Source organism: Macaca thibetana, chromosome 7 (genome assembly GCF_024542745.1).
Source record: "Macaca thibetana thibetana isolate TM-01 chromosome 7, ASM2454274v1, whole genome shotgun sequence".
Lineage (NCBI taxonomy): Eukaryota > Metazoa > Chordata > Mammalia > Primates > Cercopithecidae > Macaca > Macaca thibetana.
This window is the reverse complement of record NC_065584.1, coordinates 110,206,567-110,231,816: the sequence shown is the minus strand read 5'-3', so window position 1 is coordinate 110,231,816 and position 25,250 is coordinate 110,206,567. Positions and strand designations below refer to the sequence as shown.

General features: G+C 47.0%; 1 protein-coding gene and 1 long non-coding RNA gene across 2 annotated transcripts in view; both read left to right on the top strand.

Annotated features, from left to right (window-relative positions):
• Nucleotides 1–25,250, top strand: part of GABRG3 (gamma-aminobutyric acid type A receptor subunit gamma3) — a 570,535-nt gene that overhangs the window by 69,770 nt on the left and 475,515 nt on the right. The window lies entirely within an intron of this gene.
• Nucleotides 7,096–17,738, top strand: LOC126958097 (uncharacterized). Its single transcript, XR_007727087.1, has 2 exons — nucleotides 7,096–17,471; nucleotides 17,606–17,738. It is a non-coding gene; the product is annotated as an uncharacterized LOC126958097 (long non-coding RNA).

The window sequence follows — 25,250 nt, the reverse complement described above, 5'->3', positions numbered from 1 at the left end:
CAGGATCTTTGTCACCCTGAGGACAGGATGTGACTAGGAGAGGATCTTTGTCACCCTGAGGACAGGATGTGACTAGGAGAGGATCTTTGTCACCCTGAGGACAGGATGTGACTAGGACAGGATCTTTGTCACCCTGAGGACAGGATGTGACTAGGACAGGATCTTTGTCACCCTGAGGACAGGATGTGACTAGGACAGGATCTTTGTCACCCTGAGGACAGGATGTGACTAGGACAGGATCTTTGTCACCCTGAGGACAGGATGTGAGGACAGGATCTTTGTCACCCTGAGGACAGGATGTGACTAGGACAGGATCTTTGTCACCCTGAGGACAGGATGTGACTAGGACAGGATCTTTGTCACCCTGAGGACAGGATGTGACTAGGACAGGATCTTTGTCACCCTGAGGACAGGATGTGACTAGGACAGGATCTTTGTCACCCTGAGGACAGGATGTGACTAGGACAGGTCTTTGTCACCCTGAGGACAGGATGTGACTAGGACAGGATCTTTGTCACCCTGAGGACAGGATGTGACTAGGACAGGATCTTTGTCACCCTGAGGACAGGATGTGACTAGGACAGGATCTTTGTCACCCTGAGGACAGGATGTGACTAGGACAGGATCTTTGTCACCCTGAGGACAGGATGTGACTAGGACAGGATCTTTGTCACCCTGAGGACAGGATGTGACTAGGACAGGATCTTTGTCACCCTGAGGACAGGATGTGACTAGGACAGGATCTTTGTCACCCTGAGGACAGGATGTGACTAGGACAGGATCTTTGTCACCCTGAGGACAGGATGTGACTAGGACAGGATCTTTGTCACCCTGAGGACAGGATGTGACTAGGACAGGATCTTTGTCACCCTGAGGACAGGATGTGACTAGGACAGGATCTTTGTCACCCTGAGGACAGGATGTGACTAGGACAGGATCTTTGTCACCCTGAGGACAGGATGTGACTAGGACAGGATCTTTGTCACCCTGAGGACAGGATGTGACTAGGACAGGATCTTTGTCACCCTGAGGACAGGATGTGACTAGGACAGGATCTTTGTCACCCTGAGGACAGGATGTGACTAGGACAGGATCTTTGTCACCCTGAGGACACAGGTGACTAGGACAGGATCTTTGTCACCCTGAGGACAGGATGTGACTAGGACAGGATCTTTGTCACCCTGAGGACAGGATGTGACTAGGACAGGATCTTTGTCACCCTGAGGACAGGATGTGACTAGGACAGGATCTTTGTCACCCTGAGGACAGGATGTGACTAGGACAGGATCTTTGTCACCCTGAGGACAGGATGTGACTAGGACAGGATCTTTGTCACCCTGAGGACAGGATGTGACTAGGACAGGATCTTTGTCACCCTGAGGACAGGATGTGACTAGGACAGGATCTTTGTCACCCTGAGGACAGGATGTGACTAGGACAGGATCTTTGTCACCCTGAGGACAGGATGTGACTAGGACAGGATCTTTGTCACCCTGAGGACAGGATGTGACTAGGACAGGATCTTTGTCACCCTGAGGACAGGATGTGAACTAGACTGAGCTAGACCATGGGGCTTCCTGCACTGAGTAAGAGAGGAAGGTCCAGGAGTGCAGCCGGCCTGGTGGCCCTGTCATTTCTTTGCCGGCTGCACCACGGAGTGGCCCTAGGTCCCCGCGTGCTGCTCAGCAGTTGTGTGTAAGGAATCCCTGCACTGGGAGGAAGCTGAATCCAGTGACTGCCAGCTCCACAAACGAAGTGTTATGAGGACGCCCCAAGGAGAGAGCTTCGCAGCCTCGTTTCATTCTTCAGCCCCCAGGTCCATTTTCCAGCTCAACTCTAAGTGGGGCCCACTGTTTCCTGACAGTGCAGGCAGCTTTTATGAGGCAGAACTGTATTCCTGAGGCCTGTGTTAAACACCAGACCCTGTCGGTGTGAAGGAGGCACCCCTCGCTGTCACCTCTCGGTCCGCCATGGAGGTTGCGTTGATGGGCCGTCCACCCCTAGTGCCCCTGGAATCTTACCATGGAGCTGCCCTAGACTTATGCAGCCACTCACCGAGGAGATTCCGCCTCTTATTTCATCTTCCCAGGAAGTTCTTCCTTGCTGGGACACTTTTCTTCCCTTTTCTGCTCCCTCCATCCCGCTTAATTCTTGGTTCTTTCCTCACCTTCCCCAAGTCTCCATTGGCCTGGGCAGCTGCCCGTTGGCCCACACCTTAGCAGTTGGTGGTGCCTCGCAGCACGGATGGCAGAGAAGGGCTGGGCCTGCCAGGACGAGGCGAGTGTCCCGGGCGGGTGGGGATCCAGGGGACGCACTTCCACTTGCTGTGTTCAGGGTGGCCCATGACAGGTGCTGAGCTGCCAGGCTTCCGTCCACAGAAACCTCCCTGCCTGTCACTGCTTTGTCCCTTGAAGAGCCCTTGAAATGCAGCCAGGGTGCAGAGCAGGCAAATCAAATGGCTGGTCATTGCAAGCAGGCGGGTAGCTCCTGTGCTCCCACAGCATAGCTGACTGCTCCCGTCACTGGGAGTGTCCAGAGGAAAGTGAGTTGCTGGGGGTTGGATGGGGTGGGGAAATACACACGTGGGGTGGCCTCTCTGGTCTCATCCAAGGTGAACGTCCTATGATTCCGCGTGAGTCTGTGACACAAAAGGAAAATTTGATTTTATAATACAGAAGAAACTCTTTTAAAATTTCCTACCAACAATTAATTTTGCCACTGATTTGCAATCACTCACCTTTTGCTTCTTGATGCTCTCGTCTCTCCCATCCTCTCTCATGATACAGCAGAGTCTAAAGATAGACGCGTCCTTGGAACTGTGCGGGGAAAATGAATGGGAGTTATCAAAGAGAGTATTAAAGTACTGTTTTCCTTTCTCTTTTCTCTCTCTTTTGGCTGCGAAGTTATATGTTAGAGATTTTGAGACAGACATTTAAATGAGGAAAGCAATTAAGGTTTAAGCGTTGGAAAGGAATTTACGTGCGATAAGAAGGGACCATGTGAAGTTGGTTCTCCTTTCTTCTGCTTCTGAAATTGTTCTGAACGACTCTGTCCTGATAAAACTGACCAGCAAGACCCTGTTTCTGTGAAGAGTAGGCTCTGGCCTCTCTGTGAAATGTGCTCATGCGTGGAGAAAACTCTTCCAGTATCCAACATTCAAACAGCATTTGTGGACCGTATTTACTGAATTTTTTTTCTCTCTTTTGCAATGTTGAATGAACCAAAAATCACTGAAAAGAGACAGATTTAGATATTATGTGCACCATTCACAATGCTTCTTATAAAACTCTAATTTTAGCATCTTGTTTGGTTTATGTGTGCTTTTTAACCTCAACTTTTTGTTTTGTTTTGTTTTGTTTTGTTTTTTGAGGCAGGGTCTCTTTTTGTCACCCAGGCTGGAGCGCAGTGGTGCAATCTTGGCTTGTTGCAACCTCCTCCTCCCAGGCTCAAGAGATCCTCTTGCCTCAGCCTCCCAGGTAGCTGGGACCGCAGGCGCGCGCCACCACGCCCGGCTAATTTTTGTATTTTTGGTAGAGATGGGGTTTCACCATGCTGCGCAGCTGGTCTCGAACTCCGGAGCTCAGCAATCTTCCCGCCTCGGCCTCTCAAAGTGCTGGGATCACCGGTGTGAGCCACCACGCCCAGCCAACCTAAACCTTTTTAAACCTATGCTGCAGACATGATTTCTATCATCTTCCTAGATCTCATGGTGTGGCTGTCCAGTAAATACTTCTCACTCAGTACATTCTTTCTTGAACATCCTAACTCATTCTTCTAAATAAACTTCCCCTTTTGGGTTTCCGTATTGTTCGTAGTGTGTTCATTTACTACATTTGCCAATCGTCAAAGCCCGAAACACTGGAAATCATCTTTGATCTTGTGTCTCCGACTTTCTGCATGTGTCCGGTCACCGGATGTGTTGACCAGGTGATCCTCCCAGCATGCAGTCTGAGCTCTGAACTCCTGTCTAAGCCTCCAGGCAGACACAGCACGAGGAAAGGCGCCGTCGGTCCCAGGACTTCGGGGCCTGCATGGGGAGGGCTTTGCCGTCCCTCCCTGGTTGAGGTGTTCCGGTACTTGAGGTGGGGGTGAGACCTCTGAGAGGTCTTCATGCGGATGAAGGAAGGGTGGATCCTTCCAAACATTCCTGTTCTACGTGCATTGCAGGTCTCCTCTTTTAGGCCTTGTTTCGTGTGATTTGATTTCTTCAGTGGAAACTAAGGCAGGGAGCCCAAGCTGACCTCAGTGAACGAGGTTCTTCAAAGGCCAGATCTGCATGTGAGGACACAGGACACTGTGGCCTGGCAGGATGCAAGCGGCTGCCCATGTGGGTCCTGTCTGCATCCCCTCTCAGCAGCGTTTGTCCCCTAGACCAGAGAATTCCGGTTGAGAAGCTCCCGTATCTCCACGCTTCGTTCCTCTAAAGACTTACACGGGAGCCAAGTATATGAAATGAATGAAAGTTGGAGCTTCAGGGATGCGAGTGGGAGGAGGGAGCTGGGGCCTCCCCCTGCCACCTGAGGGCCCTCACCCGAAAGCTGCAGCCCTCCTGCTGCTCGCTGACTTGGACGCATCATCCTCCATCCCCCTTCCACGCTGCTGCCAAGCCGCCCTCCAGAACAGGCCAAGGGGCCTGGCGGCCCTCTGCTGCCAGCCTCAGAGGATGCCCGTTGCCTCCCTGGTGCAGTGCTGTGGTTGCAGCTGGCTCAGCCTCCCAGGGTGGTGTTCCTGGCTCCTCCCCTGCCCTCCACCGTGCCGCACACATCACCACACTCACTGGTGCAATTCTGCGGGAGCCGCCCCTTGCTTCATGCTCCCTTGGCCCCAGGCTCAACTCCAAACTCCCGGTGCCTGGGTGTCAGTCTCTCCGCATGCCCTTGGGGCTCTGCCCCTGGGAGGTGCTGCTCCGTTCCATGGAAATACTCAGCTCCCGTCAGCCTGGATGACTCTCACCGTCTGGTCTGACAGCCTGAGTCAGGCTGGCCTGTCCTGGGAAGCTTTCTGCATCACTCTTGGCGGGGCCAGCGCCTCCCCGTGGTGTGGCCAGGAAGCGCGTGCAGACAGGTGCTAGACAGTTGGAGATGCTGTTGTCGCTGCCCTGTCTTGAGGCTTTCATGTTGCTCTCAGTAATAAACTGTCAAGGGTAGGGGCTTTGTGTCCCTTTCTCCAGCCATGGACTCAACGACCAGCCCTGATCAGATGCTCAATAACCGTCTTATTCCATGTGAACCTAACTTGCTCGTGCTCTTTCCTGTGTCTGGCAGCTCTTCCCCACCTGGTGAAGTGACTCCCGTCTTCCCAGCCCCGTGCTAACACCCTCCGTCTCTTCAGGAAAGCGTTCCTTCACAAAGCCCAGGCAACATTGTGGATTAGATGGAATTTGGTGGGGCCCTCAGTTTTTCTACAACTCAAAACAATACCACATCCCCCCACTGTTGCTTTGATGTAAATATTGTATTTATCCATCAGGCTAGGAGTGTGCAATTAAGAATTGTTAAAGAGTTTCTAGGAGACCGTGGGTTTAGACCGAGCTCCTGCACTAGGCATTGGCAGACCAGAACAGCTCAGAACCAACTCACTCATGTTCTACGTCAGCAAATGGAACTCTGAAACAGGCATTTTCCAAGGCAGAGAAGCACAGCAGCCCCTCAGAAGGGGCCAGCTCACCTGAGCTGGGATCACAGGAAGTCCCCTCTGTTTTATCCCGACAAGGAGGGTGACTTTGAGATAGCCAACCTGCTGTTTGTCCCATGCTTCTCTTCCTTCAGCCCTTTTCTGCCTGCAGAGCCCCGTCCTCTGCTCATCTCGCTGGAACACTCATTCTATCTCATGGAATGAGGCATTGCTTGATTCTAGAATTGTCCTCATCTTTGTCTTTTCACAGTGTGAGTTAGTTACCTATTGCTGTGTAACGAAGTACCCCAGTGTTTTGTGGCGTCAGATGACACATGTTTTACCCGCCGTTTATATGGTCAGGAATTTGGGCAGAGCGTGGCTGGCTCCTCCACTTCAGGGTCCCTCCCAGTCTGCAGCCGTGCTGGGCCCGCCCCCTCCCGAGGCTGGGCCGGAAGAAGCTGCTTCCAGAGCCGTCTCCTGGCTGCCAGCAGGATGCAGCTCCTCTCCAGCTGTGGGGCTGAGTCTCAACTCCTCCCTGGCCGTTGCCCTGCCTGGCTCAGTTCCCGCCACATGGGCCCCTCCACTGGGAAACTGGTTCTATGAGAGAGAGGGAGAGAGGGAGGAAGGATCAGGGGAGGCGAGAGAGGAGAGGGGAGGCGAGAGAGGAGAGGGGAGGGGAGGAGGTTTTTATAATCTAACCGCGGAAGTGACATCCTGTCACTTTGGCCATATCTGTGGGTTGGGAACACATCCCGAGGCCCAGCCCTCGCGCGCTGGGAGGATCTACTCAAAGCCTGAATGTCAGGAGGGGAGATATTCAGGAGCTGTTTTGGAAGCTGAAGACCACACACCTATTTTGTACCAGCCACTGTTCTAGAAGTAAAGCCAGACATGGTTTCTGAAATTAAGGTGATTTCTGTTCTTGCCCTAAACGCGGTTTTGATATTTTTAGGCAAATTGAAGCTATCAATAGGTATTGACTAAAAGAAAATAAAAATAGATGTCAAAATGCAAACTTGTTGATATCCATTGTTGTCAAAATACTTACAATGTTCACATTATGAAATCAAATGTTAATATTAAATATACCATTGCAAAAATATTAAGATAAAATATTTGCCTGAATAAAGAAAAGCAAAACCTTTTGATACGTAATGATAAAGTACAATGCCAGTGTTAAAAGAAAACCTTTAGACAAATTAAATTAACAGAGTTTAACTGAGCAAAGGGTGAATCATAAAGGGGGCAGGCCCTAGCGTCAGAATAGGTTCAGAAAGTCTGTTGCTACAACCAAAAGTAGTCAAACAACGTTAATGGACAGAGAAAAGGAAATGAGGTACAGAAACAGCTCCACTGGTCGCCACTCAGTGTGGCCTTATTTGAACCTGGTTTAAACAGTCGGCCGCCTGTGACTGGTTGAAGCTTGGCGGCTGTGATTGGCTGAGACTCAGTTATTCGTTACAAAAGCATACTCGTAAGTTAGGCTCTCAATTTGTTTACATACTGAGTTAGATTGGAGCTTATTACACACAGCTGGTATGGAGGCTGCTAAAGCCCAAATTTAGTTTGCTTTAACACCAGTAAACAATCAATACTAAAAAGTAATCTTAAATTAGAATACCCATAAAATAAAGCCTAGAAGATGCAGGTAGTCATTAATTCACATAACTTACTGAGACAGATAATTATAGAAGTCAGAGGAGTTATTTTAGAAGTGGAATGAGAAGCTCTGAAGCTGCGTCATGAAGGAGCATGGCCTAGATCAGACTTACTGGAGAATTCCATGAGGAGCTTATGAGCCCAGAGGGCTGAGCGGAGGTCAGCCAGGCGAAGGGGTGATTTCAGGTTGTCCTGAACAGGACAGAGTGGCAGGTGCAAAGGCCTTGTGCTGGGTGCCGCACAGCACACCCCAAAACTGACATGAGGGTAGAACATATCCCACTTCTGTAACCGGGGGAACAGACTCCAGAAGGTCACTGCCTGATGCTCTGTCATTGGTTTGCACACAACCCAATAGTGTCTCTTTATCTGTTTCCCCTTTCTGGTGTGCGCCCAGCATCTCCTGCGAGATAAACTATCTAGAACGAAGGAATTGATATATGCTTTGGCAGCAACCAATTTAAGCAGCTCTCAGCTAGAGCACAAAACCATAAATCTGCTGAAATTGCTGGGCATCAAGGGGCGGCAGCAGTTGCTCTGCCTCACTTTATCAGAAGCAGGTGCACACTCATGGAAGGCGAAAGAGAAAGGAACTAGTATCCACTGAGTTTCAGTGTGTGCCGGTTTGCACACATTACCTCATTTTGTCCTCACGGAGCCCACGATGTCTTTTTGGAGACAGGGAACCAAGCGGTGAGACAGTGGCCAAGGCCCATGCCTGGGTCTCTCCTCCAAAGGCAGCATGGTCTCTGTAGGGCCACTTGTCTTCACTTTGCAGCAAAACCAAGTCCTCATGCAGGGGCCAATTCATTCTAAGTGTGTGGAGAAACACTGGCTCAGCCTCTTCACCTGCACATGGTGATACTAATTATGTTTACTGTGCCAGAGGAGAATGTGGGCAGACGTGAGAACTGCAGAGAGCTCCGAGTTCCAAGGGAAGCGTCACGGAAGTGTGAAGGGGGGAGGGAAGGGATGTCCTTGAATCCTTACATACTTTTTTTTTTTTTTTTTTTTTGAGATGGAGTTTCACTCTTGTTGCCCAGGCTGTCGAGTACAATGGGGTGATCTCAGCTCACTGCAACCTCCGTCTCCCGGGTTCAAGCGATTCTCCTGCCCCAGCCTCCCGAGTAGCTGGGATTACAGGCATGCGTCACTACACCTAGCTAATTTTTGTATTTTTAGTAGAGACTGGTTTCTCCATGTTGGTCAGGCTGGTCTAGAACTCCTGACCTCAGGTGATCCGCCTGCCTCAGCCTCCCGAAGTGCTGGGATTACTGGCATGAGCCACCGTGCCTGGCCCCTTATATAGTTCTTAAACTTGTTTCCGCTTATTTAGTGTCTCCTGGCTCACTCTTGTATTCTCCAACTGCATGAAGACAGCCATGGGTCTTCCCTCGCCTGTGCCGATCTCTGTGTGGTCGGTCTCCCGTACCGTTAGCTCTGTGCGCGTTCCCTACTGCCTCGTCCATCTTTCATTCACAGCTTTGTATCGCAAGAGAAATCCCATCCTGCCCACTTCTGTCGCTCTGTCATGTATTGATGGCAAATTCATTCAACTCCAGTTTCAAAGTCACGGCGTGTTGGTGTTGCATCCCTTTTGGATGTGCGAGGTATCTTTTTTGGAGGTCTGAAAATGGGAACACACCTTTAAAACGTCAGTCCACTCTTGGAGAGGAAGAGAATGTTCATTTTGCCATTGTCTTTCAGCTTTTTCTTTTGGAGGTAGAATATAATCAGGCACATCTGTGGCTCTCAGACACTTAGTGGAGTTTGATGTTTTCAGACAAAGTGGTATCAAATGAAGTGTTATTGCCACCGTACTTGTTTCTTGTTTTATCGGTTTATTTATTTAAAATCTCTCTTGAATGACTCTGTTCTTTAATACTCTGGGAGAGTGAAAGACGATGTAAGATAACGTCTGCAGTGGGAACATATGGTGTCAGTTGCTTGCTCAGCTAGTTGTTGCATAATTTTTCTTGCTGGTTTCCTCTCCGGAGATAAACCACCACGTACTCGTTTTAAATCCAACATATAGGGTATCTTCAGGCTGCTGTGTTCTGAGGGAACATTCTGGCCAAATGTTCCACATTCCCTGAGACTTCCCAGCCTTACAGTTGTCATACTGCTGACATGATTGGGGAATTAGCAGTCCAGGGTGCACTATGCATGTTTGGGAACGGAAACAGATCACCCTCGCAGGTCTCATCATTATCTGTAGAATCACTGAATAGGATGCGGCCCAGCACCTTCATTACTGTAATTCATGTTCACTGACTATCATTTTGATTAAAAATGTGTACCCTATAGCCTGGCTTATAGGGAGCCCTAATGTCATATCATAGTTAATTGTGAAAATCAGATACGTGTTCATGATTCTTGGTTCTCACAAATCTGTGACATATGAAAACTTCAGCTAAAAGTCAAGGGCTGTTCCCTTTGTATCAACTTTGTTTGTTGAGTAAGAAAGGGAATGTTTAATACTTGAGACCTATTTGGCAATGCACAGTTTAACATTTTTCAAATTTATACCTCGCAAGCATCCTTATAAACCAGTTAATTTTTAGTGCCTGAGACTCACAGTCAGGTCGATGTTAAAAGGACAAGCTGAAAATGATACTGTCTTTGCTACCGGGCGGCTGCCGACTTTGCTAATCTGGGAGAGGCAGTGCGAATCTATTTCTGGGCTAAAAATGGAATCAGGATGGATTACCTCAGTCTAGGAGACAACCTTTAATTGTGTACTTTATCTTTATTTGGATCTATTAAGTTCTAACTGGTGGTCATTTTGCTAAATGTTTTGAATCTAGATAAAAATTTAATTTGTGAAGTAACTGAATTACAGAAAACGGGAGACTCTGATGAGCAAGGGTCCCAGAAAATGCATTGAGAGTAGGTCGTTTGCATCCAGGCAAGTTGGAACACAGATAGTCGGTGAGGGAGGGCTGCTGTGGCTCAGGGAGTCTGGAGAGGGCTCCATCCTTCTCCGGCCTAGAGAGAGGCCCCAGCAAGGGGTGCTGCAGCGGGTGAGTACAAGGGCCCCGTGCCTGCCGGAGGACCGCACCTCACTGTCCCGTGAGCCTCTCATATGCTCGTTTACTCTGAAGAGGGTGTGGAGGCCCAGGCTTCCTTTCCCTGAGAGGTGCCCCTGACACGGTTTGTGTGCCAGCCCACCCTCTGATCCAGAACGTCCAGACAGAATCTCTGGGGAAATGCAAGCTCTAGGTGCCAGGCTCCCGGCCCACCTCATGAGCAGACTAGGTAGACATGGATCTGTTCTGCAATGGGGAGTTCATCTGGCCCCTGCAGCAGGAGCCAGCTGGGAACTCGGCAGAGGAGCCCACGGTCCCAGCAGCTGACCTCAGTCCTCCAGAGGGTCTGCAGGCAGGTGGCTGGGGCTTTGCTCTTCCACCCGTCCCCCATGGTCTTAGGAAGATCTTAGGTGTCTGAGAAAAACAGGCAGGTTTTGATCCCCCGAAACCACCATTGGAACTAATAGCATCAAATCATCAAATCATAACATCAGTCAGCTGCCCACGGGAGGGCAGGCATTGTCAATTTCCTTCAAAAAGAAAAATGTCTCCAATGACCATTCGAAATTTCCTTAAACTTAAATCTCTCCCGCGAGATGTGGGGGATTAACTATGTCACCATCATGTGGCTTCTGTGCCAGGTCGTGGCAACCTCGGCTCAGAGTCCAAGGCACCGGGCCCTGGTCCTCCTAACCCTGACCATCTCTGACTGTATCTCCCTCTCCTTCCCTCCCTCCCCCTGCAAGTAGATGGAAGTTGGATTCTTCTGCGACAGCCAGGTCCTGACTTTCCTCTGTGTGTTTGAGGGCTACCCTGGGGCCTGCTGCCCACCAAGCTAGGGTGCTCTGTGAGCCTCGGATGTGTAGCCTGTTAGAGGAAGTCAGTTCTCGGACACTAGAGAAAGATGCAGCTTTGCAAGCTCAGAGATTCCCAGGAAGTGCTGAGCTGCCTTCGGGCAGGGTGGCTGCGTGAGCGTGCGTCTCCTGCACACGCAGCGTTGGCTTTAATGCTCTGGTGTCTCTCTCTTGATGTTCATGACAGTTTTGGATTAAGGAGCATTTTCATTTTGTGCTGGACCCCACCAATTATGTAGGCAGCCCAGCTGCTGAGGCCTCTTTGCCTTCAGGTAGTTCCTGCTTTCGCGTTACATGGGTCCACAGACTACAGTCACACAAATCCGAGCTTCATTTATTTAAACCCTCATACAGTCTTAGAATTTCACTATCTTCCTGGAGCACCTGCTAGCTGTCTGTGCTTCACACTGTTTGTATTAGTTTCTTCCAGTTTCTAATCTTACAGCTTCTAACTTGGGAGCTCAATTCCTTCCCAGCAGCCTTACCGATCATTCCCCCGAGCTGGGGACCGACCGTAGTAATGAAAGCCACACACCCAGCGGGGCTGGTGATCGTGGTCACGGAATAAGCCAAACCGGGGGGAATTGCTCCCTCCCAAGTATTGAACATGACACTTTTCGTTTCCCTTATTTGAAAAGCGGGCACAATAAAAACACCCATCAAATATATTTAAGAATTACATCAGAAATGCATAAACGGGTAGATGTGTTTAGTGCAATAGCTCATAGTTAACTCCCTGAGAGGAGTAAGAAAGAATGAGTGATGTGTGCACGCTGCTAGCCCAGGAGAAGAGCGGGGCTCTGGGAGGGGCACAGTGAGAAGGGATGAAAGGTCGTGTCCACCTGTGTGCCCTCCCTGGGCCTCTGTTTTTGTATTTGTTAAACCCTATTGTAGACGGGTCGATTGTGGATTAATTAGATAATACATCAGATGCCTGTGATGTTGTCTGAAATATGTTGAATAAGACCGATTATAAGTGGGTTTCTCTATTCTGTTCCGAGACGGGCCTTTCCAAAAGCAGAGAGGAAACACACGTCTTTTTGGTAGCGGAAAAAGATTTAAATTTAATCTCTGGTACATGCAGTTCTGATACCTATGTATATGCAGATTCTGAAGTGAGATTTAGTCTCTATATTGGGCATGGACTGAGATAGTCTCCGCATGTTCTTTGATGACACACAAAGAGATTAGCTGTAGAGAAAAGACACAATATTTTACTTCCTGTATGAAGAAAGGCGTTTGCTTTGAGCTGTTTCCTCCTCCTTCTGTGCTCATGCCTGAAACTCTGTCCCCGGGGCCCCCGGCGACCCCAAACTGCATTCTCCCCTGCTTCCCGAGGGTGGGTGAAATTACTGTCCCTTCCTCGCAGAAACAGTGGGGCTGTTCAGGTCTCCAGCCAACGCCCTCCACCTGGGAGGTGGCAGGGCAGCCACACGCCATTGCCTTGCCCGTTGTCCTGCTGTTCCTAGGATGAGACAGCGCCTCAGGGGATCTTAGGAGGATCTCTGGGTTTTACTAACAGTAAAGCTGTGAAGCCCTCATTTGCCCGGGAGAATGAGATTCCCTCGAATACCTGAACACAGTAATGTGGAAGCAGCTGAGTTATTAAGATTCAGACGTCCTGAAGGGGGCTGTGTTTTTTTCTTGGGTATTTTGTTTCCAAGTGGATGACAATACGTTATTTTCATCAACTTTTAAAATTTAATTATAATACTATTATTTCTTACGTTATAAACTAATGCTCTATAATTACAATGAAATTACTTATAGTCATCATACAGTGTTACCACTGATTACTATATATTAAGTGTTACAATTTATTACCAATAGCTGTACGTATTTTGCTTATAATATGATGTTTAATATCATGGTCCTGCTATTGCAAATTATGTAGTTTTTAAACTCATGAGAGGAAGAGGTTTATCCATTATATATGGTAAGGGGAAAATGATCCAAATATGGTCAGATTTATACTGCTGTTAACTCTAGCACATAAATGTCAATACAATGCCAGGTGTAACCAGATAAATTGAGGCAGTAGGACTCAGTCCACAAATTCTGTGTATTTATTAGATGACCATAGCGCAGTTGCTTTTTACATTTGCCTTAAATTCTATAGACTTTCATTCCAAAGCAAAAGACTCTAGACAGGCTACAATTGTTGACTCTCCTGATTTCAGTCACTTTAGGTAATGATTAAACCTGACCTAAATGTACTGGCCATTTAGAATTTCAGAAGAAATATTGTTTTATTGATTTTTTTTTTTTTTATTGAGGTCATGTCCCTCTAAAATGCATCTGGATGGATATCAATGTCCATCCAGAAGACAAACTATAGTGAATTCGCCGTTATTTATAATGGATACATGTTTTGATGAATAGTATATGTTGTGGACTGAATTTTGTGTCTCCCCCAAAATTCATCAGTTGAAATCCTAACTCCCAAGGTGGTGATATTAGGAAGTGTGTCCTTTGGAAAGGGGATTAAGTCATGAGGGTAGAGGCCCCACACATGGGATTAGTGTCTTTATAAAAGGGACCTCAGAAAACTGTCTTGTCCCTTCCTCTGTGTGGGGACACAGTAGGAAGATATCATCTAAGACGGCAGTCCCCAACCTTTTTGGCACCGGGGACCAGTTTCATGGAAGACAGTTTTTCCACGGACCGGGGCGGGGGATTTCAGGATGATTCAAGTCCATTACATGTGTTGTGCAGTCTACTTCCATCACTACTATATTGTAATATACAGTGAAATAATTATACAACTCACCATCGTGTTGAATCAGTGGGACCCTGAGCTTGTTTTCCTGCAACAAGATGGTCCAATCTGGGGGTGATGGGAGACAGTGACAGATCATCAGGCCTTAGATTCTCATAGGGAGTGTGCAGCCTCCATCTTTCACATGTGCAGTTCACAAAGGGCTCATGCTCCTGTGAGAATCTAATGTCACTGCTGATCTGACAGGAGGCAGAGCTCAAGTGGTCATGTGAGTGATGGGGAGATGAAGCTTCTCTTGCTTGCCTGCCTCTCACCTCCTGCTGTGTGGCCCAGTTCCTAACAGGCCATGGACCAATAACCTGCCACAGTTCGGGGAGTGGGGCCCCCTGATCTAAGAGGAAGAATACTATGTCTGGTAGAAGGACAGTGTGTTCCCTGTCCCGCCCCCATGAAATTCCTGGTGTGGACCGGTCTCTTGAGAGTGCTGAGTTGTGTCTTTCGAGAGTGCTGAGTTATGCTGATCACGACACCTCTGATCACCTTGAGGGGTGCTCTCACTCCCGTGCCTCACATGGCGACCAGATCAGAGAAAGGACTCAGCCCTCAGGTGCTGGCACCATAGCCAGTGGCCAGTGGCGCCTCGGGGTGTGGCACGGGAGGTAGAAAAACTTGGCATTCTGTGGGCCAATGTGGAGCATTAGGCCTGGAAACTCACAGAAAATCTAAGCATAAGGCCCTTCATTCCTCCTGTAACTCCTTGACGAAAGTGCCATGGTGCCCGTGAGTTTCCATAATGGCAGGCCACTTCCCTCCTACTGCCTCTCAAACACACGAAATCTAGTATCAAGACAAACAAAAATCAATGAGCAAGAAGATTCAGCAAATGGATTAGCAGATGATTAAAATACCTAATGTATAACTATGCTCATAGTTTAGAAAGTCTAGATAAGTGGACAATTTGAGGGAATGATTAACCTGGGTCAAAAGAAGAGGGAAACACAATTTCATACTATACTGCAAGACTCCACGAACCAAAACAGCATGGTACTGGCACAAAAATAGGCAGACGGACAAGTGGAATAGAGTGGATAACCCAGAAATGAAGCAGCACATATGTAAGAAACTGATCTTTGATAAAATTGATAAAAATAAACAGTAGGGAAAGGACTCTCTGTTTGGCAAATAGTGCTGGGAAAACAGGCCAGCCACATGAAGAATGAAACTGGACCCTCCATATCACCATATACAAAAATTAACTCAAGGTGGATTAAAGACTTAAATGTAAGACATCAAAATAACAAAATCCTAGAAGAAAACCTAGGAAATACCCTTCTGGATATTGGCTTTGGCAAGGAATTTATGGCTAAGTCCTCAAAAGCAATTGCAACAAAAACAAAAATTGACAGTGGGACCAAACTAAAGAACTTCTGCACAGCAACAGAAATTATCAGTGAAGTAAATGGACAACCTGCAGAATGGAGTAAAATATTCACTATGCTTCTCATAGAGGTCTCATGTCCAGAATCTACAAGAAACTTACATCAAGAAACAAAAACAACCCCATTAGAAAGTGGATAAAGGACATGGACAGATACTTCTCAAAGAAGACGTACAAGTGACCAACAAATGAAAAAATCCTCAACATCACTCATCATCAGAAAAGTGCAAATCAGAACCATAGTGAGAAACCATCTCACTCCAGTCAGAATAGTTATTACTAAAAAGTTAGAAGCTAACAGGGTTGGAGAGGCTGCAGAGAAAAGGGAACACTATACACTGTTGGTGAGAATGTAAATTGGTTCAGCCATTGTGGAGAGCATTTTGGAGATTTCTCAAAGAAGTAAAAACAGAACTACCATTCGATCTCGCAATCCCATTACCTAGTATATACCCAGTGGAAAACATATCATTCTATCAAAAAGACATATGCACTTGTATGTTCCCTGCAGCACTATTCACAATAGCAAAGACACGGAATCAACCCAAGTGCCCATAAATGGTTGACAAAAAAAAGAAAATGTGGTAAATATACACCATGAAATACCATGCGGCCGTTAAAAAAGAATGAAGGCATATTGTGTGCAGCAACATCGATGGGAAGGTGGAGGCCATGATCCTAAGTGAATTAATGCAGAAACAAAAATGAAATACTGCATGTCATCACTTATAAGTGGAAGCTAAATTTTGGATACACATGGACATAAAGATGGGAATAGACACTGAGGACTTCAAAAGGAGGGAGGAGCCGGGCGCAGCGGCTCACGCCTCCGATCCCAGCACTCTGGCCGAGGCAGGCGGATCACCTGCAGTCAGGAGTTCAAGACCAGCCTGGCCAACCTGGTGAAACCCTGTCTCTACTGAAAAAATAGCGTGCACCTGTAATCCCAACTACTCAGGAGGCTGAGGCGGGAGAATCTCTTGAGTCCAGGAGGTGGAGATTGCAGTGAGCCAAGATCGCACCACTACACTGGACGAAAGAGCGAAACTCCATCTCAAAAAGAAAAAAGAAAAAAGGAGGGAGGGTGTAAGGAGGCCAAGAACTGAAAAACTATCTGTTGGATTCTGTGCTCACTACCTGGGAGATGGAACCAATCAAAGCCCAGACCTCAGCATCATGAAATATATCCAGGGAACAAACCTGCCCGTGTACCCCCTGAATCTAAAATAAAAATAGAAATAAACAAGGAAGACAGAAATAAGCAACACTGGAAAAAATTGTAAAAGTTCTCAGATTTTCCTCCAAAAAAGGTTCCAGAGCCAAAGTCACATTTTTCGGATTTTTTCAGAGGCAACACTCCCAAGGCTGTAAGACTCGACTGAGTGTTACAGGAAAGGTGGAAACACATCCGTTTATTTTGTGGTGCTGCCCTGACTCCCTTACAGAAACCTGGCCGGGACAGTGCAGAGCTGCAGACCCGTCAGACGGAACGGATACACATCAGTCTGGATGCCACGGACGGTGCTCCCAAAGCAGCTCTCACTCTGAAAGGACACTCAGCAGATCTGGGGGCTTCGGGTGTGAGATGAGCTCTGTGTTGAGTGGGGAGGAACAGCTGCCGTGCACCACACTGAAACTCTGAGACTGGCGGGGAACTACCTGTCATCATTCAGATCGACACCAGAGCAGCCTGTAATAGAGACTCCGCGTCCCACACCAGAGTGGCCTGTAATAGAGACTCCGTGTCCCACACCAGAGCGGCCTGCTGGCACATCCCGGGCTTTCACCCCTGTAACATCTTAAGAAGGATGGAAAGACCAATCAGTACAAAAAATAACCTGAACATGTTACATCTGTAACTTGGGGAAATTAGTTCTAAAGCTATCATTATTTGCTAATGATACGAGTATTTATTCAGGAAGTCAGAAGGAGACAATGGAAGACTTAGATACAGGCGGAGCATCCCAAATCTGAAAGTCAGAAATCCAGAAGGCTCCAAAATCCAAAGCTTTGTGAGCACTGACCTGATGCGACAAATAGAACATCCCACACCTGACCTCACATGGCAGGTCACAGTCGAATGCCGGCACAGAACACATGGTGTTTTCAGTGCTCCCATGGGAATAATAAAATTACCTTCCGGCTATGCGCATAAGGTGTGTATGAAACATAAATGAATTCCTGTTTATACTTGGTTTCCATTTTTAAGATATTTCATTATATATATGGAAATATTTTCAACTGTGAAATAATCTGAAATCTGAAACACTTCTGGTCCCGTGCATTTCAGATAATGGATACCCAACCAGTAATGACGGAGATAATCAAGGATTTGAGAACAAAGCAAAAGCATTCTCAAAAGTCATTGAAAAAAAAAATCATCCCAGAAATACCAGGGAAATAGATGGTTTTTAATTTTTAAAGAGTTTCGTATTATTTTAATTGGCAAATCATAATTGTACATGTTGATGAGGTACAATGTGACATTTTGATACATGTATACATTCTGCAATGATCAACTCAAGGTAATGTTTTTTAAAAATTTGCAGGAGAAGAAGAATCACAAATAGTCACAAATAGAAAACAAATGTACAGGCTGGGTGCAGTGGCTCAAGCCTGTAATCCTAGCACTGTGGGAGGCTGAGATGGTGGGTTACTTGAGTCCAGGAGCTCAAGATAAGCCTGGGCAACATGGAGAAAACCTGTGTCTACAAAAACTACGAAATAATTATCCAGGTGTGGTGGTGCATGCCTGTAGTCCCAGCTACTCGGGAGGCTGAGGTGGGAGGATCACTTGAGCCTGGGGGGCCTGAGGCTGCAGTGAGCTGTGATTGTGCCACTGCACTCCAGCCTGGTTGACAGAGTGAGACCTTCTTTCCAAAAAAAAAAAAAAAAAAAAAAAAAAAAAAAAGGAAAGGAAAAAGAAAATAAACATACAAAACAGTGATAAAGTCAGTGACGAAAGAAAGTCATTCATTTAGCAAATACATGTTGAGATATTGAACCCCTTTGAGTCAGGCATGGTTTTAGGCCCTGAAATGAAAATTAACACCAGACCTCCAGCCTGAGAATTTGCAGGAATGTTCTAAAAGTGATGATGTAGTGATGGAAAAAGCTGTGGAAAAAAGTGAGAAGTGCTGTCCAGTGTTGGTGGGAGAATGAAACGGGGGTGTGTGGAGAGCGTTTGTGAGGAGCCTCCGCCTGGAAGGAGCTCAGATCCTGCCGTTGGTGCTCCAAGCTCAGACTGAGTGGGAAGTTCGCGAGACCCCCCCAGTGGCTTCCACTGCAAACAGAAAACCGGTGGACGTGAGGATGGGAAAGGTGGTGGATCAGCGTTTTCATTAGAGGTTTTGATTTATTCTGCAATAAATGGAACTCGTTCGTAGGGTAGCTTTTTAAGAATGGCTCCGGCAATTATTCTGGATTCTTCACTGATTTCTCCTGAGACCCAAGGCTGCGATCGGGAAAAAGCACCTGCTCGTCCTCTAGTTCCTCTGTGTACAGTATGTGCTCGGGTCGTCCTTAACGAACGTCCCTGTCTCCTGTCTCCTCTTGTCCAGACTCTATACTCTTCCCTGCTTATTACCAAGGGAAGGATTCAGAGACAGGGTGTGGAATAGACATTGCTCTCATGTCCATTGTCCAGGTGGAGAAATAAACCTTTCCACATAGCCAGGACCCCTAACCCCAATCCCTTCTTTTGGTCACCAGATTTTTAGCTGGTGGTTTCTTCCAAGGGTGGATCTTCCTTCCTAACTCGCACGCGTGAAACTCCTCTGCTTCTTGTGCCCATCATGGCTGACAACTTCAATGAAGAAGTTTTCCAATCTGGCCAGGACAAAAGTCACAGAACATAATTTTTATGGGATTAAACCTTTTCTGCTCTTGTAGTTTCAGTAGATAATGTTTTCTGAAACCAGCTAACAAGAAGATGTCAACACTTACGGTGATTTATGCCTCTGATTTTTAGGAGAAAATGGTAAATGACAAGTACCATGTCTGAGATTTATTAAAACAAAAGAATTTCAGAGAATGTCATGGGGTGGTTTGAGGTCTGCTTAGTTTCCTGTGTCTTGTACATCTGCAGGGCTGCATGACCCTAGAAGTTGTGTCTGAGCCCCCTGGAAAGGCCTCTGGGCTGTGGATTGTGCCTGTGATGGAGAGAGGTGTCCTGGCCACCAGGTCCCCTGAGGGGCTCCCATTGCTCATGTCCTTCAGGCATTTCCTAAGTAAAAACTGATGTTCTTTTCCAGGAATCTTACCATGGACTTTTTCTTTGGAAATTTATCATGCTGGCAGGTGGAATGGGTGTCGTTCAGGACATTTGCCATTTAATCGAGACATAGAAAAGCCATGTTTACTTGCCTCAAAGAAGGCCCAGTGATGAAGAAAGAAACGAAGTTTCCTTGCACGTCCACGACCAGAAGGAAAGTCATGACAACCCGCTCCTGTTGCACCTCGAGAGGACATGTGCTCTGGCCTCTGCTTACCAGACATGAGAGTGGCTCGTCCATCCACTGGGAGGCGGCTTGCACGCTCACACTCGCAGTGAATCTGCCAACAGTTCTCAAAGCTGAGGAAGCATACGGGCTCTGCCAGCGGCTGGGTGGCGAGGCTGCATTCCGTGCTCATCTGCTCCATCTGCAGAGACAGCCTTGAATTTTAAAGTCCTGTCTTCCTGGACTCCTGTGATGACTCACTGTGATAACGCATCAGACTACAGGGATCTTATATACGCAGGGACAAAATAAGAGAAGCGCTGATTTCGCCAAGGAAGTCCAGGTGTTCCCATTGACGCCGCATCTGAGAACGGAGATGATAGGGACAAGAGTCCACACCAGGCTATCTCCACACAGCGGCGCTCGGTAGAATTACAGATGGCGGAGTCTTGCTGAGCAGTGTGGACGAGGGTAAAGATTTCTGAGTATGCTTTTCATTGTAAGTTTTGGAGGCGTCCATTAGGGCCACTCAGCAGAGGTCTGAATCATCTGATTGCTCTGTTTGACTCAGTGTTGGAAGCCTGTTGAACAGGAAATGAGCTATTTCTTGCTCAACCAGAAATTGCAGCATCTTTGAAGTTTGGGAAGTTAATTTATGAATTCCCAACTTTCCAGCTACATGTCCAGTGTCTGGTCATTGTTTTGATTTGTTGCAATCTGTGAAAGTACTTTTTTTTTTTTTTTCAAAGTCAAATTGCCATATTGGAAACCAAGAGCCACCATTTTTAAACAATTAGAGAGTAGAGATTTGCTGCGACTTTAGCTGTACGGTGCTTAAGATCGATTTAGTCTATTAGAAACCACTATGTTCATGGGCCTCATCAAAATTGATAAGTGATTGGCACTGTCTATAAAATTATGCCATATTGTATAAAGTAAAATTGCTTCTTAACTATTTTTGTGTTGCTATAGTACATATTTCTGAAAAGCTCTTAGACTTAATGCAGCCATTGTCATTGATAAAACCATTAATGAACCCTATACACAAATGAACTTTGAATCCTGTGGTCACTGTTAAAACAATTTTGGACCTTGATTTGCCATGTGGGGAATGTTAAACTAAGCTGCTGTAACAGGAGACTCAGACTAATTCAATGAATTGGAAAATACGGAATTTCTTCATACAGGAACTCTGAAGTGAACATTTCAGGCTGGTAGGCTGCCCTGGTGCCCTCTGCCACTCAGGGAACCAGAATGACAGTGGAGGCTCTGTCACTTCCAACGCGAGGCTGCAAAGGTTGCTGTACGTGCTCTTTCTAGCCAGCAAGAAGGCCTGAAGGGCAGGCACCCCTACTGCTCTCTACGTTTCCCTTGAGGAGAGCCAACTCTTGGGGCCACAGCCAGCGACAAGTGGTTTGGAAGCGGGGTTCCCATCTGGCAGACACCGTACTCCCACCTGCAACCCTTCTGTTGTAGAAAATTGGCAAAACGGATTTGGGTGGACAACTATCAGTCTCGATCACCGTTCTGTTATGTTATAAGCTGAATCCCAGTTATGAGATCCTAAGTTGGCTATAATTTCCAAGTGTCTATTGGCAGCTGGTATAACATCTTTATTCCAATTTGAAAATTTGGATCAATAAATATTGGAGATATATTTCCAAATCAAGACTATAACTCTGTTCACCTCTTACCCTGTTAAGAAACCTAAAGGCATTTGACATATACTCTTTTTCATTAGATGTCCAAGAGAGGAGACGTGTGTTCCAGGACTGTGGTCCTGAGATGGCATGAAGGCGAGTGACGGGGTTTGCGGCCGTGGGCGAAGGTCTGGGTCCCGGCGGACAATGGTGCTTCTCTCTGAACTAAGACGCAGTTAGATTATTGACCGCCAGGTGGCACCACGGAGAACAGAAATGTCTGCGCCAATCACAGGGAGTTGGGAGTGCTGTTTGCTCAGGGATCTGTATTCCATTGTCGCAAAAGGTGGCCATTCCTGCCACCTCTGTGCAGTCAAAGCTGATTGAAGAAAGAACAATGTTCTCTTTCTAGATTTTCTTCTCTTAAGTAGAAATGAATTATAACCTGTAGTAATGCTATCAAGTTAGACATTAGACTATCCACAATGTGGTCATAAACCAAGAGATGAGGACAAATGGCAACTACATTATTTTAAAATGTGCATTTTAATTTATGTGACAGGAAGTTTAAAATCCAGTTGGTTTTTAACATTTTTGTGTCTAACTGCTTGTTGTCAACAATCTTCCCAGGAGGAGAGATTGTCTAAGACCATTGTGCATCTTTGTCCACTGTGAACTTTGGTTTCATTTTGCAGCGAGAAAGGGTGGGGTGGCACCGATTTTAATGCAGCCCACTGGCCTGTCGGTGCGATTCCTCATTGGCCACCCTGGCCCCTGAGCGGGGTTGGAGCTTCCCTTTGCAGGTTGGTGCACAAAGATGTGGCGTGCTGCTCCGGAAACTGCTCTGGGAAACTGCTCGTGGCCTCACAGGCTAACGGACTGTGTCATTGTCACATGCCGCAAAGCAATCCCCACTTGTAGGACTCAGCTTAGCTTTAGAAGTTCCCTGAGACTTCGAGAATGCCAACAGATGCATGCTTTCGTGAGCCCATGCCATTGAGTAAACTTGGTGGAATCATTCTGTGTGAAGCGTTAGGTGGCGTGGGGATGATGCAGACACTATTTCTGATGAGTCCCTGCCCAAAAGGAAAATCGAATGATGAGGCAGCAGGAGTCACGTCTAAGTGAAAATACAGAGACCGAGCTGTAGGGGGTGAGGAAGGAGGGACTTTTCTTCCTTTGCCACTTTCACTGGTTATTTTATGTGCTTGACAATAGCCACAACACTTTCTTCCCTCCATAAAGGGAATGATAGCTTTGGTCTAGTTTGTATATTTCTCTCTTCAGCTCTTATGTCTCCTAGCAGGTCTGACTATATAGATGGTTCCATTGTTTCTTCTGTATGGTCCTAATAGGTCTCTGAGGTTTTTTTGGGAATCACTAAATGCCACCAAATACTCTCTAGTTTACTTAATAGGGCGATGGCCATACCTCCACACAATTTGCCTGAGGGAAGCCATCAGTAACACAGTTTGAATGTAAAAGACGAGAAGGTCATCATACAAAATGGGAGTCTATGAAGAACGAGGCAATTGCCATTGCTTGCCTGTGTTTAATATTTTCTTCTCCCAATAAGGTAAACATATAGACGGGTGTTGTCTATGCTGGTAAGAAGTGAAAGGCCAGTTCGTTGAGAGTTTATTGTGGACTTTTAGGACCGTGGCAGTGTTCACCAGGCGTCTGCTCTCACGTCGCTGGAGCAGTGAACGGTGTCCTTGCATCATTGGATGGAGGACACCCCAGTGGCTCACGGCATGAGAACACCGCGCTGTCTGCTCTCACGCTGTGTACGGGGCTGGGTGGATTCTGAACCCTGGCCATCCAGCTGATTAGAGTTTTTAATAAGTCCATTGTAACAAAACAATGCTCCACTGAGGTAACTGCTCTTTTTTTTGGTTAAAATTAAATGTCATATTTTGCCCTTTCACTAGAAAACAAACTGTTCAGCTGCATAAAACCTTCCAGATGATGATTTAAACTGTCTCCAGTTTTATCCACGTACTTACGTGTGATGTTCCCGCATGCCAGTCATAAGCACTAGAGATTTATGGGCAATGCTGGTTTCAAAGAAAATGCTCAAGTTGATGGATGGGGCACGTCTCCGTATCTTCTGTCTCCCTGCTCCCCACCAAAGAGAATAAAAGTCTTTTCCCTGCTGATGGCAGTGCCAGCTTGGACCCCAACTTTGTCGATAACCTTGAATAAATTGCATTCCAGTAGCAAGCCAGATGAATTGTAAAGGGTATCCGGGCCTGGAGGAAGCCTCGGCACCGCTCTCCTGCCCCGTGCGGAAATCCTGCTGCACTCCCGAGAGGCGCTGCCTGCCCTCCGCTCTGGCATTTTCCCCGGGAGGCACTTCCATGTTTGAACAGTTCCGATGACTAACAGATGCTTCTCAGGAAGCTGAAATCAGCCTCCTCCTTCCTTCTGTCCACTGACCCTGTACTTTGCCTTCTGGAGTGCTGCAGAATCTCTCTCGTCCGCCATCACGGGCTGCCTTCCGGGCAGCTGAAGGCAGCTGTCATGTTCTCTGAGTCCTCCTGTCCCACGAGAGTGCCTATGATGGAGTTTCCAGACCTGGCCATCCCAGGGGACTATTGGCTGTGCACACGGGGGCTCCCCTTTGGAGCCAGAGTCTAGGGATGTGGGGTCACGGGAGAGGGAGCTGGCTCCGCTGTGCTTGACATGCACGTGGGCACGCGGGTGCTCGTGAGTTCACCCTGACCACTTTTAAAAGACTGAGTGTGGGCTGGGCACGGTGGCTTGTGCCTGTAATCCCAGCACTGCGGGAGGCTGAGGCAGGCAGATCACCTGAGGTCAGCAATTCAAGACCAGCCTGGCCAACGTGGTGAAACTCCGTCTTTACTAAAAAAAAAAAAAAAAAATTACCCGGGCATGATTGCAGGTGCCTGTAATCCCAGCTACTTAGGAGGCTGAGGCGGGAGAAACGCTGGAACCTGGGAGGCAGAGGGTGCAGTGAGCTAAGATCCTGCCATTACACTGAAGCCTGGGTGACAGAGAGAGACTCTGTTTCAAAAAACAAACAAAAACAAAAAACAAACAAAAAACAAAAAACACTTAGTATGTCAGTCTTTAGCTTGAGAGCAGGAATAGTTTTTACTAAGTGTGAACAATCCTTTAACCAGTTGTTTTATATTCGTGTGTAGGCGCCACAAGGGCCAGGTGTAGAGAGTTAGTACTTACTAGTCAATGCTCCATTAACTTTTATTGAACTGTAAAGGATGTGTTTAAAACATAAAGTAAATCCTAAAAGAGAAATTTAACACGTTAATTTCTTTGCAGCTATTACTTTATTTGTAAAGTAAGTGGATTTGGCCAAAATACATCTGGGATCTTTTTGGCACTGATATTCGCTGATGCCTTCAGTAGAAAAGAATTCCTGTATCACGGTTCAATGTTCTGAGATGTCATTTTGCACCGCAAAATGTAAACAGCAGGTGACGCGTGATACGTTTTGTCCCCGCAATGAGGAATGAGCTCAAAGGATGAAATGTGTAGTTTTAATTACTCCCTTGCCGAAGCCCGACTAAAACCCTGCATAAAACCCTCCAGATGATGATTTAAACTGTCTCCAGTTTCATCCACGTACTTACGAGTGATGTTCCCGCATGCCAGTCACAAGCAGTAGAGATTTATGGGCAATGCTGGTTTCAAAGAAAATGCTCAAGTTGATGGATGGGGCAAGTCTCCATATCTTCTGTCTCCCTGCTCCCCACCAAAGAGAAAAAAAGTATTTTCCCTGCTGACGGCAGTGCCAGCTTGGACCCCGACTTTGTCAATAACCTTGAATAAATTGCATTCCAGTAGCAAGCCAGATGGATTGTAAAGGGTATCC